Source organism: Microtus oregoni, unplaced genomic scaffold (genome assembly GCF_018167655.1).
Source record: "Microtus oregoni isolate MIOR12 unplaced genomic scaffold, Mior012 000070F_ref0000104, whole genome shotgun sequence".
NCBI lineage: Eukaryota > Metazoa > Chordata > Mammalia > Rodentia > Cricetidae > Microtus > Microtus oregoni.
Window position 1 is genome coordinate 5,277,715 of NW_024543977.1, and position 14,201 is coordinate 5,291,915.

Here is a 14,201-nt window from a genome sequence, read left to right on the forward strand (position 1 = left end):
AGTGCTGGGATTAAAGGCATGCGCCACCACTGCCCGGCTGTATTTACATTTGTTTACCTGGTTGTGTGTGTGTGTGCATGTGTGTGTGTGTGTGTGTGTGTGCACATGCATGCTATAGTGTACAAATTGAGATCAGAGGGCAACTTACTGAAGTCAGTTCACTCCTTCCACCACTGGAGTTCTAGGATCAGAACCAGGTTGTCAAGATTGACAGCAGGAACCTCACCTACTGAGTCATCTTGCAGACTCCCACATATTTCCCATTTCAAAAATAAAGTCACGTGGAGTTAAAAAGTACTGAGCTAATTTTGATTGATTCTTGATTGACTGGTGTTAGAAAGGAAAGAGGGAGCCTGAGGTTCCCCTCTACTGTTGGTCATACCTTGGTCTGCTAAAATCTACCCTGGCATCTCTCTGTCCTAGGGAGACACCAGCCAGACCCAACCATTCCCAGGAGAGACCAGCACTCAAGAGTTTTCCTTAAGAGTCTGGAAAGGCATGACTGAATGCAGGCCAGGGGTGCTTGGACTGTGGCTCCCACCACCAGCGACCAGCAGCTCTGCCATGGTGAGAGCTGACACAGTCTGGGAGATGGGGAGTAGCTGTTCTCCCGTGTAGCCCTACATGGGAAAAATCTGACACATAGATAGCCAATTATTAAAAATTAAAAATGGCTTTTCCCCTCCTGCAGTAACCATGTGGATTTTTTTTAAGTGTAATTGAAAAGTGTTTGCCTTTCCTTAGTCTCAACGTTTGTGAAATATGTTTCCGTGTTAAGTCTAAGCCATCATGGAAGACAGTGCTGTAGACTCTGCTTGTTCACACAGTGATGCCAATGGCTACTGCATTCCCAGTGTGTGTTAAATGCCAATCACTCTAGACTCTCAGCACAGCTTACTTCTGTTTGGTTGGAAGTGTCACCCCAGCACCTCGCATCCATATATCCTGAGTCTGGGATGTTCAGGTGGAAGTTCCATCCCCAGTCTCCTCGCCTGGTCATTGCCTCAGTTCAGACTCCACCCCCCCTCCCGAGAAAGCCCACCAAACAATGACCCCTCACCAGAGAACCAGAGATGCTTAAGACCACCCCCACTGGGTATTTAAGCTGCACCCTGGAGAATAACCACATGGTTTTCCAGTCTTCTTCCCTGGCTCCTCTTGGGGGGACTGGAAAGTCACCCAGGAGCATTGGTATCCATTAAACCTGGGCCTTTTCTAAATTGGTTTGATTTGATCTAATTCAGATTATTGCATGGGTGGAGAGGTTTATCAGGATGCAGAAACTTTTCAATTTCCAGTACATTTTTTTTCTGGCTCTGCACATTGAACCTAGGTACTCTACACATGGTAGGTATTTCCAGTTTTTGTGCTTGATCTGGTCCTTGTCTCTCAAAGTTTGCTGTGTTCAGAAATGGTCTGGACATTTGGAGGGCAGATTTCAGAAACTCACACACACAATGAGAACTCTGATCACGTAGTTTGTTAATAAAGCCAGGAAGCTACTAGCCAAACTCTTTCCGTGGCTCCTGGACTCGAGAACACTTCAGGAAAACTGATGTCTAGTTTATGGCAAACTAATGAGGGAGTCCAGCATCTGGATGGCTGGGACACGTAGCAATACCTAATCAAGCGTTATGGCCCTGTTGACACAAGGCCCTTTCTTTTCTATACGTAGCCACCGTTGCCTTTCCACAAGTCAACAAGCGGGAAACAAGCTTTTATCAAGAACATCCATCTTTTTAAACAAAGATGACAAATGGGAACGTTTTACAGACTAAAGGCGAAAAAATCAGAGACTATCTAAATTAACCAAAGGACGCTTTGTGGTCATCGGAGACGGAACTGAAGGAAGGGTGCACACGGGTTGCTCTGGAGCCTTGAAAAGGCATCAAGTTAAAGAAGCCGGGGCTTCGTCTTTTTTATTTTAATTTCCTTAAGCAGACTGTTAAGTATTCTTTCCCTAGTCATTTGCACATCTGCCCCATGACTCAGTAATCTAAGTTCCTTCCTGAGTCTGTGAAATCTCTTGTCCAGGATTCAGAGGAAGGTGGGGACATTGAGCATCCGGGCTGGGACCCGGCATGTCCTCTCCAGCTTATGTTTCTAACATTATTGTGACGAAAGTTGTTTTCCACCATATTGTATATTTTACAATACATAACCAATAAGTATTTTCCCCACAATTTAACCCTTCAACATCAGTGGATGAGAGGAAAAGAACTGAAGATTTCTGGAGAGCGCATGGCGACTGTGAGCCTGGGAGGTTGGAGAAGGCATGCTATTCCTCTATGGTCAAATTAAAATATATACAGGTGTTTTCTGTATTGCCACAGCCTGCCTTATGAAGAAATGTTCTCTAATATGAATCCATAATTATAAACATGTGTATGTGTATATATGTGCATATCAAGTAGACTGCATGCATATATGCTTACTTTTATAAATGTTTTCACAGACTGTTTACATTTTACTTATTCTGTATTTATGTGTTTATTTATCTTTGTAACAGGATCTTGTTATGTAGCAGGCTGACATGAACTTTTCATCCTCCTATCTCAGCCTCCTGGGTGCTGGGGTACAGGCTCTAGATCCTTACTGATTGATGTGTGTCTGTTTTCACAACATGTCTGCACAGTGGTGACAAGTGTCTGACAAGTGACTTTCTCCACTACATTTTACCTCCACCTGTCTTCTTACACCTGTTGTCCAGGTGATCACGTTCATCTGTTCATTTGAACCTTACTTCCCATTTCTCAGATCTTCAAAATCTCCCCACCTCTGTTCCTGACCCTCTCCCTGTAGCTCCAACCCCTACCTGTGCTACTACAGTCTCCTTTCCCAATAGTTTGCCTCTGTTTCTTGTGTGAAACCGAGCCTTAGATATTGCTAAAATGCGCTGGAGCTGGGTGCATGCTACACCAATCCCGAACAAAGGGGAGACCCAACACTTAGATAGGGGTTGAGGAGGGTCAAGGAATCAGAAAAATTCTCGAAATTGCAAAGTTGCCTTCTTTTGAATGGAAGAATTTCAGTATCACTCCTTTTCCTGATTAATTCTATCTTGCCTATTTTTTTTTTTGCTAAAACATTATTATTTCTTCTTTTTTTTTTTGTCCAGTTTCTTAGCATCTCATCAGTGTTTCTTTCTGCTGAAGCTGTATGGCATCCTAGTTTCATTATGGAACTTTGGTGTGATTGATCCCGAAACTCCATAACATGACATTGTTCTGTGGGCAGACACATTTTAATCTCAGTTCAAAAGCTGATTGAAGGAATGTTGGCTGCCTGTGGGTAGGCATACAAGGACACAGATACGTGGAGTCTATGGAAATGGAGTCTATGTGATTGTATCTTAGAAAAGAGGTACTTATGGGTATCTTCAAAGGCTAATCTTGGTTGTCAACTTGACTATATGTGGAATTAACTAAACCTCAAGCAGCTGACACACCTGTGAGGGATTCTTCTTGATTGGATCACTAGTGGTCAGAAGGCCCACCCTGAATCTGGACACAGCTTCTGGTAGCAGGCGGAATAAAGGCCACAGAGGAAGGAGGGTTCTGCTCTTTGCATGCTTGCCCTCCCTCTCACTGGGCAGTTCTCTGTTCTGTTCTTGATCTATTTCTTTGCTGGTGAACCCACTTCTTCAGGATTCCAGTGCAGACCAGAAATTTGAAGCTGGTGAGGACCTCCCTGGAAGTCCGTCATCACAGTGGGGTTGCTGAGACATCCAGTCTTCACCAGAACCTTTCAGTCAGGAAACAGTCATTGTTGGACTAGTTGGGTCACAGCATGAAGGAAACCAAATATATATTTATGGAACTTTTTAGATTCCTTTAGAGGTTTATCAGGTACCTTTACAGACCCTGACTCATGCAGTGTCCCACAACAAAAGTTTATTTGTTCAGTGAGTTGGCAGTGGCATATACCACGGAAGAAACTCGTCCCTGTATGATGGCTCTGGACAGACGTGTCAACACAATGGTCTCTGGGTTAGCCAATGTTCCTGAACTCTTTCCCAGTCCTCGGCAAAGTTTACCATTTTATGTCCTCTTTGTGGCCTCCAGAGCCTGAACTTCAGCACGTCCGTACAGCAGTTTGAGCTCTCTGTCCTGCTGTTGCAAGAGTGAAAAGTGGGGCCAGGTTGGTGTCAGGAGTGTTCAGTGGGGTCTGACTTCTATGTCCACACCCTGCATGTGGCAAATCCTTCCCTACGCACGCTACCCCCATCCTTGCCCTCCTCACCTCCCCCAGGAGAGGATGGAACAGTGGATCTCCAGGGCTCCTAGTCTGTAAAAGACTAGTCTGTTATCTTATCACTGCTTTCCACCATCGTGCCATCGTATGTGTGTGTGTGTGTGTGTGTGTGTGTGTGTGTGTTGTGTGTGTGTGTGTACATTTTCCTAGGGTTGACATGGTCCAAACACGAGGGGTAAGAATGCTGCTGCTCTGTTCTCTAACTCTGTCTCTGAAGCTCACGCAGCCTGGGTCCAGGTGCAGCCTTCTCCCTAAGCCTGTTCTCCCAGAGGACCTAGCCGGGTCGGGCGGTGGGCGGAGCGATGCTGGGCGGTGGGCGGAGCGATGTGGGGCGGCGGGCGGGGCGTGAGGCTGTTCTCCGAGCATGCTCCGCCGGGTAGTAGCAGGCGGGGCGGCTCGTGCTGGTCCCCGGCCGGCCGAAGCGGCAGCGGCAGCGGCTGCGGCGCGGGACAGTATGCGGGGACCGCTCGGTAAGTCCTGGCAGCTGTGCGTTCGGCTCACTCCCCTGGCGTCCCACGGGCCCCACCTCAGCCTCCCGCGCGCGTCCCCAACTTCTCTAGCCCGGACATTGTTGGGTCCCTGCCTCGGCGTGAAGGGACGCCCGCGCCGCGGGTGGCAGCCCGGCCCCACGTCCCGCGGACTGAGGTCCCCGTTCAGGTGCCCGGCGCGGGGAGGAGGCCAGGGTGGCGTTGGCTCTCGTGGGGCGCGGGTCTCGCGTGGGCCTCTTTCTCGTCCCGTGCCGCGATCTGGCGGACCCTCCATCCCAGGACTGACAGTCCCGGTTCCCACGACGCCCTGGCCCGCGGGACCGGCGGTGGGACATCGGGAGTGGCTGGGCCCGCTCGGGTCCCCGCCCGGCCCCGCCACCCGCCGGGGAGTGGCTGGCAGTCCGCTAAGCGGCTCAACGGGATGGAGCCGCCCGCGTCCCCACGCCCAGACCAGCCAGCCACAGTCTCCTCGCACCCCCCCCCCCCGCCCGCAGCCGGTGACCCGGGACTCCGGCCTCCACGCACCCCCCGCCCCCCTCCCGCCTCCGGTCTCTGGCCGAAGAGGCTGAGAGCCTTGGGTTCTTCTTAGGGAGGAAAATATCTAGCGGGGAACTTCAGCCAGCTCAGCCTGGCGGTGCCCCAGCCGGGTCTCATCTGTGCTCCGCTGTGGTCTGTCTGCCCAAGTCTGCGTGGCTGGCTCTGGCTGGACCACACAACTTCCAGGCTTTTCCTGTCCGGGACAGTTAATCTGTTTCTTCTACAGATTCGTGTTTTCTTTCTTTGGAATTTTGTCTTTTCAGACTCGGAAAGGAAAGATATCTAGGGATTGGGAGTGAGCTTTAGAAGATGGGAGGAGCCCCGAGAGGGAGGTGAGTAGTGGGATTCTGGCATCCTGAAACGCTTTGCATAGAGGATAGAAAAGATAAAAGTAGAGTATATTCAGCCCAAGTAACTAAAACTCAGGGAACCAGTCTTTTGTCAGGTGGACCGAAGCCATCTAATATAACAGGAACACCTATAGAAAGGACTTTGGGAGTCTTGTGAAGGTTTCTTTTCATGGGAGTTGTGTTAGACTTTTTCTGTAAAATTGGGAGTTTGAAATTTTTCTTTGGTTTTTCCACAATGTTCTGTATCTTTGGACGTACCTTGATAGTAGGTCTAATCTTCCTCATCGCTTGGGCAAACTTCCTGAAGGTCTCTCCCAGTTATGCTAGGCAGACCGTCATGGGGCAAACTTTCACTCCTACTGCAGTGGGCAAGCAAATATTTGTTGAACAGAGGCCTTTAATCTGTGGGACCTTCCTGCTGCAAACCCTCTGCTGCCAAGACTGGGAGGTGAGGGTCCAGAGGGTGCTAGGGACTTAGGGAGATAGGGTAGTGAGGGAACTCAGTTGTGGGGAGAGGAAAGTTTGTTTTTCCAACCTCTTGGAACATGGGCCATGCCTGAGCAGCCCCAAGCCCTGCAGGGCTTGACAGGCTCATCCGCATTATCTGGTAACCCATCTGAGAGGTCGTGGCTTCCGGAGGCCTGCTGGATGTTGTTCCCTCACTAGGAAAGGTTAACTAGCCTTTGGAGATATGCAAAGAAAATAGATAATGGGTCAATTTTTCAGTTATAAAAAAAGCAAATCTGAAAAGATACTAGAAATCTGTTTTGTGGCAGGCAATTTAAAAATAAACCCCATCTTTACTGTTAGCACCAAAGCCCAGGAGTTAGTGGCTCCTGCAGGTCCCCTCTCCTTTGGAAGCAGCAGACAGGGAGCATGGTCCGAGGCCAGTCTCTGCATTAATGAGCTTGGCGAGACTTGACGGTAACTAATCTGGAGAGTTCAGAACATAGTGCTGGGCTGAAACGATTGTTCTGTGTGGGTTTTACTTGATAAGCCAAGACTTTATCTCTGAAACCCCCCCTCCCCCAGACTGTGGCCAAATCCTTGCTGCAGTTTCTCTTGGTTGTAACAGATGTTAGTTTTCACCTCTTGAGTGGGAAGGGTTATCTTCCTAGTGGAGCCTTGGCTTCCAGAGCCTGGTTAGCGTGATGAATGCTGGGAGATACTAGTTTCTTAAAGCCAGAGGTCAGGGAAAGGAAGACCCACCTTCTGACTCTACTACATCCTTTAAACACAACCCCCTACCCCCTTTTTATTAATTTGCGTTTGGAGGATCTTACTTAAAATGTATTTATTTCCTTTACTTTCTGTAACTATATTTTCTGACGACTTTTAGAGGATGTGATTTAGATACACAAAGATTTATTGTCAGACCACTTTCTTGGGAGTCTTTGGCTGTGGTTGGCTCTGCCTGTATAGTATAACTGACAAAGCTTGGCTCTTCTGCGCCGTCATACCGCTGTGAGCAGGCACTAAGGTACTCACTGGCTGAAGAAGTCAAGAAGAAAGAATGGAAGCGAGCGTATTCTGGGGGAGGTGGGACATCAGCCGCTCCATTATCACCGCAAGGTCACCAGGAACCTTTTCTTTCTTTTACCAAATCACTTAATTTTGTAATGTTTACTTTTGAAATAACTTCATGACTCTTAGTAAGTAAAAGTTACATGAAATAATTTGAGCCTTCACATTTTTAGAATATGTTGACTTTTTATTCTAAAGGTATTTTAAATTTTAAAAAAATAATAATAATAACAATAAGTTTAATAGAAGCTTCTCCTGGGACAGTTGGCTTATGCTAATGGGATAAAATTAGAAAGTTTCAAACTATTCCGGATTTTACATTCCCCCTCAAACAGAATATTAAAAAGAAAAATCTTACTTGGTTTTTATCTTTTCTTAATAACTTGTAATCATACAGAAATGTCAATGAGGTACTTAGAGTCTCATAAAAATGCAGTGGAGTAACCAAAGTTCTGATCGTGTGACACAGAATTTGGAGGTGTGTGTGTCCCTGACCCTAGTGGAGATAAAGGAAATGGGGTTAGGAGAGGCAATGCTTGTTTAAACCCTAAAGCACATGGCATCTGACACTGTGTTCCCCCTGCCACTCTCTTACCCACCATTAACAGTGTACCAAGACCACTTGTTATTTTAGCCTGGTTTCCCATCTGTTTTGTTGCCCTTGTTACCTGAAGAAAAGTCAGGTCAGTGATGCTTGTCTTACCAAAGCGATCACTTCACAGATTGCATATGCTCTTCATGGCTTCCACAAGTGAGCAACATGGGAACAAGTTCGTGAGAACTTCTTGTCTCAGGACTTAAACTGGAGCTGTGCAGTTATTTAATAATTAAGATTAGAGAGGGAAATGATGGCCCATTGTTCGTGATAAAACACACAGTTCTTCCACGGGGAGAAAGCTCTACACATGCACACGCCACTAACAACATACGCCATTCTGGCTTGTTTTCTGGCTTGGCTGTTAACCCCTTATTTAAAGAAGGCACTTTGTTATCTATTAATCATAACATTAGACCTAGACATGGTCAGTGCAGCAAATACTTGCACTGAGCTGCCAGTAGTTTAAGGGGCCAGTGACACCTGGAGCGTGGAATGTCAGTGGATCCAGCTGTGGAGTTTGGGGGATCGTCTAAGGAGCCATTAGAATGGATCCCATCATCAGAGCGTGGGACTGAGGCTTCAGGAGCAGGTCAGGAGCCTTTGGCAGGTGGGACCGGAGCCTCATGTCATTTAGCATTCCTTCATTCCTCCTTCAACATTCCTTTGATGGCCATTGATTCTTCCTGATGGGAACTGTGTTTTCAAAGGTGCCTACCTGCACAATTCTACCTAAGACAGCCTCTGCTTGAAAAGGGTTTAAACTAGAATACAAACCAAAGATTACTAGAAAGAGACAAACAACCATTCACTTACCAGGTTATTAAAGCTTTGTCAGGGGTAAGCTGCCTTACGAATTCCATTATTACTTGTTGACAATATATTAAACTAATAGCTTATACTGATAAAATTTAAGTTACAATGTAATGAGTGTGATAACTGCTCATGAGTGCTGATTAATGATAAAGTAGTATATTGGGCTGGAGAGATTGCTTTGTAGTTAAGAATACTTACTGTTCTTGCTGATGATCCAAGTTCAGTTCTCCACACCCATGTCAGATGTGACATTTCTCTGTGCCTCAAATACCTGGAAAAAAAATTTATTCATGTTTGTTTGTGCAAACTTCAACCCTCAGTGTACTTAATGTCCCATCAAACAAACATCTAATTCAACATGTTATCATGAGTAAAACTATATAAATAGCATTAGATTTATATGTATGGGCCTCTGCTTATGTCATTAGGATGGGTCCCAAGAAGTGAAACTATCAGTCCATAGAATTTCAGAGCTCTTACTACTTATTATCTCATCATTTGTTTGTTTTGCTTTCCTGGGATAGAATCTAGCTGTGTGGTCTAGGTTGACTTGTCAAACCTCTTGGCTCAGCCTCGCACTGCTGTGATTAAAGGCAGGTACCATCCGGTGGGGCTCCTAAGCACTGTTGAGAAAGGAACTATCCATTTGCACACACCTCTCCCACACACTCAAAACACACAGATTACTGTGCTCTCAGCAGCAGCAAATATCCTTTCACAAATGTTTGGTGCTAGAGAGATGGCTCAGTGGTCCAAAGACTGTCTTACTCTTGCAGAGAACCCAGAGTTGAGGTCAGTCCCCTGCACCCTAACAGGTGACTTGCAATTACTTGACACCCCCATCTGGTGCTCTAAACGCACATACACCTAAATAAAAATATGTACTTTTAAATTTTGCTAATCTGGGGTGTGAATGGTCACAATTTGGTTTAATTTTTTTATATTTTTAGCAATTTGGTTTGGTTTCTTTGATTTCAGATGAGTGAATTTCTCTCAGATTTGTATTTGGGTATTTGTCTCTTCATGTTCATGTTCAAGTCATGTTCTAAGCAAACTTTTAAAAGAAAGGTTCTTGTTTTGGCAATGAATTTATTGATATTTCACTCCCCTTACTGTCGTGGGAAGATTTATGACTACAAATACGAAAATAAAAATGTTATTTTTACAAATGAGAAGGGAGAAGAAATTGATAACAATTAAATGGCATCTGTTTACCACTCTCCTGCAAGTGATGGGACTTAGCATACTGGAAATAATACCATCACCGTGGAGGGTGTGACCGCGTGGGTTTGTCTCTATATTCTCCAGTGTCCTTCATACCCACTGCTAAACACAGACCTTGAGGAATAAGGGCTGGAACAAGTGTGCTATTTGGAATGAAGAATTGCTGGTTGTAGAAACAATGTTCTGTTCACTGTGTGGCCGTTGCCTCTGTTCTCTTGGGTGGCCTCTGCATGGGTGCTAATGAGGCCAAGGTCAGAGATTTTAGCTGCACATGACCTATTTAGCTATTCTTTTTTTCCCTACTTTTCTGTGGTCATATGAGAGACAGGCTGGAGGGGGGTCGAGCTTTCCAGAGCTGTGAAGAACCTCAGTACATCAGCTTGCTTGTCCAGTGTGCTCTGTTAGGGATCCAAAGCTCTGCTTTTCAGGCTCCATCTGGACACATGCATCTCACACATATACATACAACTCAGATCCAACTCACACAGGCAAAACACCCAACTCATAAACATACAACTCTCTCTAACAAACCAAACGCATACACGCCAAACACAGAAAAGCAACTCTTAAACACAGACACACTCTCTTATACAGACTCTGTCTCACACATACACTCTGATACACAGCTCACACACTGGCATGCAGTCTCTTTTTCTCTCTCTCTCTCTCTCTCTCTCTCTCTCCCTCTCCCTCTCCCTCTCCCTCTCTTTCTCTCTCTCTCTCTTTCTTTCTCTCTCTCTCATTTTACCCACACCCCACTGCATGCTCAGGGACAGTGGGATTGGGAAGCACAGCTCCATCCTAATGCAAGGGCATTGTTAACAGCGGCTTCTGATTTTATAATTCAGTCATTTGAATATTAAGGACACAGGTGATATAGAACTCAGAAATCTGGCACAGTAAGTTGGTCTAAGTCAATGGTTCTCAGCCTTTCTAATGCTTCCACCCTTTAATACAGTTCCTCATGCTGTAGTGATCACCCAACCATAAAATTATTTTGTTGCTACTTTATAACTAATTTTTCTACTGTTATGAACTGTGTACTGTTAATGAACTGATATGCCAGCCCATAGGAGTTGTGGCCCATAGAAGAATGACTGACTGGTCTAAGTGGCTTCACTTAGGTTCTTTGAAAGGGACAAAACTGGTCTTTTGATAAATAATAATAATAATAATAATAATAATAATAATAATACATAGTGATTTGAGAGGAAAAGGAAATTGTGGTGAATGCGTGGTGCCTTAGTCAGGGTTACTATTGCTGTGATGAAACACCTTGACTGGAAGAAACTTACTTCATTCCCAGTGCATCAGCTAAAGTAGTGAGGGCAGGGACTCAAGTGGTGTGGGACCTGGAGGCAGGAGCTTATGCAGAGGCCATGGAGGAGTGCTACTTACTGTCTTGCCCTCCATGACTTGCTCAGCCTGCTTTCTTTTCCTTTTTTAAAAATTCATCTATTTTAAAATCTCAGCCCCAGGACCACCAGCCCAGGGATGGCTCATCCACAATAGACTTCCTCATCAATCACCAATTAAGGAAATGCCCTACAGGCTTGATACAACCCAACCTTAAGGAGGCCTTTTCTCAATTGAGACTTCCTCTTATCTGATGACTCTAGCTTGTGTCAAGTTGACATACAACTAGCCAAGAAAGGTGGGCTGCATCAAAATCAAATTATTTGTTGTCTTCTGAAACAGAAATACTTTCTACAAATGGGTTGACTGTTGTCCTAGTCACACCAAGTCATTCCTGGCATTTTTTCAGAAGCTTACTTCTGTGCCCTCTTTCCCATCCTTTTCTCTGCCAGCTCCCCTGCACATCAGAGGACTTTCTAACTCTTCCTCTGCTCTTCCTATCAGGTCCACCAAAGAGCACTCTATCCTTCCCCAGGCCACTTGCAGTTCCCAGTAGCTGTCAGATTGTCAGCATAGCAGGTAGCAGTTGTTTTCTTTTTCTTTAAGAATGCAAGGTCTTTGTTGCTGCCCCTTGCTCATTTGGTTTGGATGTTCTCCTGGCTTATCTGCTTTTTGGTTTTACATAATGGGCTACTTAGGAAGAACCTGAAACCCACAGTGACTTAGCGGCCTGTGAAAGTCACCATACAGTTGAATGGTGTGTTTCTGAGTAACTCACTTTGTCACTTGTCTAAAAATTAACACTAGTGTTGCCGTGGGGTACTCAGTTAAAGGAGGAACGACGTGTGTAAAGAGCGGCAAAGCCACCTTCACCTAAACAGTAAATCAGGATTTCTTGTTAAATACTTAGGTGTAAACTTGAGGCCCCCACATCTTTTTCTTTCTTTGTTTGTGTTCATGCATTATTTTGTAAACCAGGAAGCTAGTTAATCGGGAGGAGAGAGATATTTATGGAGGGATCTAAACGAGTCGCCGGAACTGCCATCCTAGACAGACCTGTGCAGATGTAAGGGCTGCCATTTAGACTTTGTGCAACCTTGGATGTGCAACCTCGGTACTCTCATCTGTGAAGTGGAAATAGCCTTGCCTGCATCAGGTTCTTCCTGGGAATTCAAAGGGAAATAAGTTTCCCAGGCAGCTAGTGCAGCCTCTGTCACCTGGCAGACACACACAGGCTGTCCACTCTATCCCTTAGGTGTCCGAGATTGCACACTTACTTTCAATGCAAATCAATCTCTCTCTCTCTCTCTCTCTCTCTCTCTCTCTCTCTTATCGCTCTCTCTCTCCCTCCCCCTCTCTCTCCCCCCTCTCAGATTTATTACTATTTTTGAAAGTGTGTCTGTTTTTTAACTATGTGTATGCATGTATGTTTATGTGGATGGGTATATGCATGTAAGTGCAGATACCCTTGGAAGCCAGAGGTGTTAGATCCCCAGGAGCTGGAGTTACAGACAGTTGTGAACCACCTAACATGGATCCTGGGGACTGAACTCAGGTCTTCTGGAAAGTCAGTAAGCGCCCGTGTAACTAGTGAGCCATCTCTCTCTACCTCTAAAGATTTATTATTTTTTAATGTGTGTGTCTGTGTGCGCACGCGCATGTGCTCATGTGTCTAAAAGAGACTGTCAGACTTCCTGGAGCTGGAGTTCCTTGCAGCCTCCTGATGGGGTGCCAGGAAGCAAACTCGGATCCTCTGAAAGAACAGTAACGCTTCTGATTATTGGGCCATTTCTCGAGCCACATAAAGCAAGGTTTTCTTGTGATTTGTAGAGAGTTTATTGGGGTTAAAGGGCAAGAGAGTAAAGAATAAATTAACTATGAATAGAAATGTATTGTGGACCTACAGGAGGGTGTTTTGAACAGTTCCTAGCTGGTCACAAGCATTCCCAAGGGGAACAGTGGAATAGTAAGATAGAAACTAGATCTCATGCATGAGTCACAAAGCCCAGAGAGAAAACCTTGACTCCTCAGCGCTCTTGCTGCTCTGGTTTACCTCCTTCTCCACCTAAATGAGAGCCTGCATGCTAATAAGCATTTCTTTTTTGGTCCCATCTCATGAAAGCATAATTTAAACCAGACCAATAGAGGTAAACAAAGGGTATTTGGGGCTGAACCTGACCTTCCTTCCCACTCAGTGTTGTGTTTGATTTCTGGCTTTTTTTTTTTTTTCATTGAAATGTAATGTTTGTTCTCTGGGATTTTTGCTTGTTCTCTCTCTCTCTCTCTCTCTCTCTCTCTCTCTCTGTCTCTTTCTAGTTGACCTTGAACATGCACAGATCCTTTCACTTCTGTTTCCCAAATTTTGAGAGTTCCATGCCTGCCTTTATTTTTTTAAGTGTTTTTTTAAGCTGTTTTCTATGCACGTGTGTTTTGCACGTGTGTGTGCAGTGTCAGGTCCTCCGGAAGAGCAGGCAGCACTCCAGCGCACTTCACCTGCCTTTAAAAGTTTAGAAGACAGGAATGAAATTCCCAGAGTTTGCATTATCTTAACTATTCTTAGAATGTTAATTACATGCTCAGCATAAAACCTTTTATACAAGAAAAGAGAATTTTTATAGACCCAGTTTTTCTTCTTTGTGTATGCTGCCTTACAAAGTTTGTTTTAATGAAAAGACTTGTTTGGCTTAGTCCAAGTTGTACAAGACCAAACTAGGGAAGAGCTTGTGACGGAAGGCCCCATGAGGCATTCCCTGGGTCAGCTTGCCGGGTTACCCTTGAGTCCTGTGATCTTCACAGGGTGCCATGAAATCTAGCAGCAGTAGTTAAGTCAGCAGCGTCCTGCTTGGGGCACCTAGCCTCTCTTGGGGTAAGTAGCAGATCCGTATGCATGTGAGAAAATGGGCTTGCTATTAAGGAAAACACGGGTGTTCGTGATGTCACAGCCATTTCATATCCACCCTCCACCTCAGCTACTGGGGCAGACCATCTGCAATAGCTTCTGTTTAGACTCCTCTTCCCAGTGACAGAACCCTCTGGGACACAAGTCCCTTCACTAAG

General features: G+C 45.4%; 1 protein-coding gene across 3 annotated transcripts in view; it reads left to right on the forward strand.

Moving 5' to 3' along the window:
• Jcad (junctional cadherin 5 associated) overlaps positions 1 to 14,201 on the forward strand; it is a 77,886-nt gene that overhangs the window by 40,034 nt on the left and 23,651 nt on the right. Inside the window, exons 1-2 of one of the 3 annotated variants that reach the window (XM_041641550.1) lie at positions 4,637 to 4,724; positions 5,543 to 5,611. The exons of 1 other annotated variant lie outside the window; for it this stretch is intronic. The gene's annotated coding sequence lies outside the window, so the exon portion shown is untranslated. Of the gene's footprint in view, positions 1 to 4,586; positions 4,725 to 5,542; positions 5,612 to 14,201 lie in introns of those variants that run through there. One more of the 3 variants, XM_041641551.1, reaches the window with a different exon arrangement.